Genomic DNA, 5,462 nt, shown 5'->3' with positions numbered 1-5,462 from the left:
GCCTAGCAAAGACAGAAATGAGTCCCAGTCATGGCAGCTGAAACAGATCAGAAGAAAGAGGTATGGTTGTTTTTACAAGAGTGTTCTACTCTGGAGGACTTGGGGGACACGGTTGGTCACCTGTGACACTCACTAAAGCCCAATTTTCAGAAAGGTGTGATAGACAAGGATTCAAATACATCAGTGGAAAAAGTACTGCATAGATTAACGTTAAATGTATACTTAATGCCTACCATGGAGACCCTAGGGTCACTTCTTTTACAACTGTGACCATGACCATGTATTGGTTATTTTTTATTACAAAGTTTGGATTCATTATTGGATAGCTTGTAATGTTAATGGGGAAGCATAAACACTGCTTTCTGCATTTATAAACATCATGACTTTTCAAGAGCGGCATGATATATATCATATCATATCATATCATATCATACTAAAAGGCAGTCTGTGGCACCTTATTATTTAGAAATATGTCTGTTAAGTAAAGAGAATCACAAAACTGAGCTCATGTTTTCAGAACCGCTCTTCTTTGAAGGTCATATCCATACAACTGGAAACTCAACCCTGACATCTGTATAAATACTGACCAGCTGTTTAATCTTCTCTCCAGAGTCAGAAAGTAAGTGCAGGGGAAAGAGGGGGCTGGGAGCCTTTAGATAAACATCATACATTCAGCTGATGCCCCCTAATGGCCAGTAAAATGTGAGCCCAAATTTTTCCCTGCCCAACCTTTCCCAAATTTTAGTAGAAACTTTGCGGAAGTGCTACTATCCATCCCACACCCATCCTTCAAGCTCCAGATCCTTACCACTTCGCAATATTCTAGTTTCCCCTTACACCTCAAATCTGCACACTCCTGGGCATCCTGAAAACCATACCTCAGACCCACTGAGCATGGGCATCTCTCCATGGTGTTGGAAATACACAACCTATCCTCCAGATTTTTTTCCTGAACCTTTGTTTTGTGTTTTACAAGTGCGATTAATAGATGCATTTAATACTCTTTCAAAACTACTCCCTGACCAAACTTTTATATCCTTGAAAACATAGATTCTTGGTCTATTTTGATTAATTTCTCCCTGATTTGTATCATTCTGCCCTTCGGTATATGCCAAATATTCACAAGAGTGTTATAATATGATAATTTTATCAGTGAAATATTGGATTTTTAAGGCTTTACTAACTATGTTTATGGTTCCAAGAAGTATTCGACAACAGAGCCTGTGGTTCAAGTTGAATGGAGTTTGATTGAACAATTCTAATTCACGTGGAGAAAAATTATTGATTGCAGCACTCGCAGAAAGCAACATTCGCAAATAGAGACCACATCTTGTGAAAACAACCTGTCTCCAAGACTTCTCCAACTTTTGTGTAAGAGCGAAGTTCAAGGAACTTAGTAACTTTTAAGATAAAAATATTGATCTTTTAAGAAACACTTCCTGTATTTTAAAACCCAGAAAAGAAACAGCTTAAAAACTTTGAAGATGCATTCCCTGTGAATACTAAGTCACAGCATAATTAAAGACACAGTCTGATTGCTATGCCTTGCGGTGACAGTCATGCAAGGGGCATGTGGCAGTGCAGACACCTAAATTCTAAGATATCTCATGACTTGTGGCAGGCAGTAATCAGGAGTGAAGACACCTTCGGAGTTACTATAGCAACCCCAGGAGCAGACATGTTGGAAAAAGAGACTTTAATACTCATAACACCAATCAGTACTCTCATGAGTCCTGTTTGGTCAGTAAACTCATATTTTCTTCCTAGCAGTTTATACAGTAACACTGGTCAGTCAGGGTCATCTCCAAAGCCTTGAACCAGCTCCAAGCAATAGAATAATACCTCAGAGTTAGATATTTTATCAAGTTGAAAAAGCGCCACTTAAATTGAATTATTTAACTAAAACAGGTTAAAATTTGAGGCTATCGTGGGTTCTGTGAGAATTTACTACATTTTTCCTTCTGAAAAGGATGTACAAAAATGCCCATTTATATAGGTTATATGAATTCTTATTGGCTTATATGTGGAAGTAGTTAATTATAAATGAGTACTCATTTGCCTTATTCATAATTCGTTAGTAGAACAGAATCTTTTGACCATCCATGGATGTTTCAAAAAGCCATTATTATCAATTCTCAATGTCTATCAAAAGCAATCTAGCAACTTTAAATCCCACTACAAGCCCTTGCATTTCCTGCATTTCCTAAACCACCAGTTATGTGTATGTTATAAGAGCCTACAGGTTACAGCTAGAGGATATTGGAAATGTCAGCTTGTTTTGCAATAGCTGTCATCTGGGTGAAATCTCATCCGGGATATGTTTCCTAATCACAGAATCGTGGCCTGTTTGACCTACACAGAAACCTTAAACATAAAAAGAGCTTCTTTAGAAAGAATGAGTGATTTGGCCGAATCCAAAATATCATTGTTAATGTGCACAGTTAATGTACACCAGAATTATGGACATTTGAGCCTGGTAGATGACAAATGTTTTCGCATTTCTGTACCCTATCTAGAATCCCATGAGAAGCCTTTAATATTAGCAGATGAGTTGTGGGATCATGACAGTCTTGATATACTAAAGAGCTGGAAAACAAATGTACCTTGTTTGTCTATACTATTTGGACACGGAAACTGTTCACCTGGTTTTTCCCAGACCAGCCTAGAGTGCCAGCTTTCCGGTGCTCTTAAATTCTGCCTGCTAATCCCTTCTTCCTTCACGTTTCCAAACCAAATTCAGACTTATCTCACTCTGCCTGAATGTGTCTCTTGATTGAGTGATGTTGGTTCAAGAAAAAAACACGCAAATCAATTTAATGCAAATTCCCATTCACAGCCTGGTTGACCCATTGGGATACTGACAATAATAGATTGGAGTGCTTAATTCCTAAGGCATATGACTCATGGAAGGCTTAGTAATCAATTTCCATTGCAGCAACTGCATAATTTGTCTTTGGTGCTCTGGGCTCCTGAATACCAAGTGCGCTTCTCTCTCTCTCTCTCTCTCTCTCTCTCTCTCTCTCTCTCTCTCTCTCCTCCTCCTCCTCCCCTCCCTCCCTCTCTCCACCCCTACCCATTCTCTTCCAAATAGCAAAGCCCTTTCCATGTCTCTGCAATCATTTCCTTATCTAAATTTCCATATGCTGCCCTGGCAAGGTGTCCTACCTATGAAGGATTTAGATCAATAAAAATAATTGGCATGTTTTGCCTCTCGTTGCAGATGCCTGGAATAGATTATTCTGCACTCTGGCAAACAGTAGCAAGATGAAATGAAGGCTGCTCACTGCTCCAGCCACATTAGCTGTTAACTCTCTGTAGCACAGCCAGCAGGGAAGGGATTCTGATAGCTGGAACTCTAGGCCCCCAGAATGCTCCAACCATTACGTCTTCTTCTGTGCACTGAAGTGAAGGGGAATATGCATCAGCAACAGGCCGACGTCCTTTTCTTTTCAAATGTCATGTTTCATGGTCATTCTTTTTGGTGTCTCTTCTCCTTTGACAAAGCATTGTTCTGATAACAGATTATTCCCTAGGAGTTCTCTCTGGTGAGCAATCGAGACTTTTCTCTAAATTCTTAAATCTATAGGTAAGGAATTTATCAGAAGTGAAATCATATGTGTTTATAGAAGACAAGCATTTGTCAGTAACTTCTTTTTTGTCTCAAGAACTAAGTCTTTCCCATCAGCATCAATCTTTCAGGAGTGGACTTGTGTCTGGTATGTCCTACTGATGATGTTTCTCAGTCCTTTAAAGACTGACTGGGGTGCCTAGCATCTGTGTGGGCTGCAGTGGGCATGTCATATGGGGAACAGCTTCTATGCCTTTCTAAGCAAACAGTAAAGCAGTCAAGAACTGCTGCACTTCCCCATACCTCAGCCCCATTTCTTCTGCATCCATCCCCCTTGTCACAGATGAAAAGCTGATGCTCAAAAAAAGAACCAGAGCTCTCCTTTTCCGGCTGGAACCATGGAGGCTGTACCAGAGAAGAAAAGGGTTGCTGCTGACAGAAGGTTGCCAGAAACCCTTAAGAAAAAGGTTCCCTCTGAGCCAGAAACCCTTAAGAAAAAGCGAAGGAATTTCGCAGAGTTGAGGGTGAGGCGCCTGCGGAAGACGTTTGCCCTGAAGACACTGTGAAAGGCAAGGAAGAAGCTCATCTGTGAGAAGGCAAAGCACTGTCACAAGGAGTACAGACAGATGTTCCGGACTGAGATTCGCATGGCTAGGATGGCAAGGAAAGCTGGGAACTTCTATGTGGCCGCAGAACCAAATTTGGCCTTTGTCATTGGAATCAATGGAATAAGCCCAAAGGTGGGCAAGGTACTGCAGCTGCTTCCTCTTCAGCAGATCTTCAGTGCCACCTTTGTTAAGCTCAACAAGGCTTCAGTTAACATGCTGAGGATTGTGGAACCATAAATGCATGGGGGTAACCCAACCTGAAGTCAGTAAATGAGCTCATCTACAAGCAAGGCTATGGCAAAATCAATAAGAAGATTGCCATGACAGAGAATTCCTTGATTGCTCAATCTCTTGGTAAATTTGGCATCATCTACATGGAGGATCTAATTTATGAGATCTATACAGTTGGGAAATGCTTCAAGGAAGCAAATAACTTCCTATGGTCTTTCAAACCATCTTCCCCACAAGATGGAATGAAGAAAAAGACAACTCACTCTGTAGAAGGTGGAGATGCTGGCAACAGGGAAGACCAGATAAACAGGCTTATTAGACAGATGAACTAAGGTATTGTTTGTGGTATGTTTATAATCTGCTCAGTTAATAAGCAGTCACAGCTTGGCGAAAAAGAAGAAGAGGAGGAGGAGGAGGAAGAGGAGGAGGAAGAGGAGGAGGAGGAAGAGGAGGAAGAGGAGGAAAAGGAGGAGGAGGAAGAGAAGGAGGAAGAGGAAGAGGAGGAGGAGGAAGAGGAGGAGGAGGAGGTGGAAGAGGAGGAGGAAGAGGAGGAAGGTGGAGGAGGAGGAGGAAGGGAAGAGGAAGAGGAGGAGGAAGAGGAGGAGGAGGAGGACGAGGAGGAGGAGAAGGAGGAGGAGGATGAAGAGGAGGAGGGAGGAGAAAGGAGGAGGAGGAGGAGGAGGAGGAGGAGGAGGAGAGGAGGAGGAGGAGGAGGAGGAGGAGGAGAAGACAGTCCAGGTAGCCAACTCTCCCATTTTATTTTGAGTCTGCCCACATAAACTAAGAAGTGTGAAAAAAGGATGACATGCTCCTCAAATTTCAGTGGACCTCACTAGGGAAAAAATACTTGAATTAACCAATAACACACACACACACACACACACACACACACACACACACACACACACACAAACACACACTTATGTATGTGTGTCTGTGTTAAATCTGAATATGATGAATAAAATAAACTGAGTATATTTATATGTAAACTTCTTTCTCATACAGCTTAAAGTATAGTGAATATAAACATCAGATTTTTGTCTATTTACTTGGTA

The 5,462-nt window shown here is 41.4% G+C and overlaps 1 pseudogene; it reads left to right on the top strand.

The window, feature by feature from the left end:
• The first annotated feature begins 3,966 nt into the window (after nucleotides 1-3,966).
• LOC116900608 lies at nucleotides 3,967-4,739 on the top strand (annotated as a pseudogene).
• The last annotated feature ends 723 nt before the right edge of the window (nucleotides 4,740-5,462 follow it).

Source organism: Rattus rattus, chromosome 5 (genome assembly GCF_011064425.1).
Source record: "Rattus rattus isolate New Zealand chromosome 5, Rrattus_CSIRO_v1, whole genome shotgun sequence".
NCBI classification, from domain to species: domain Eukaryota; kingdom Metazoa; phylum Chordata; class Mammalia; order Rodentia; family Muridae; genus Rattus; species Rattus rattus.
This window is presented reverse-complemented; position numbering and strand designations above follow the sequence as displayed.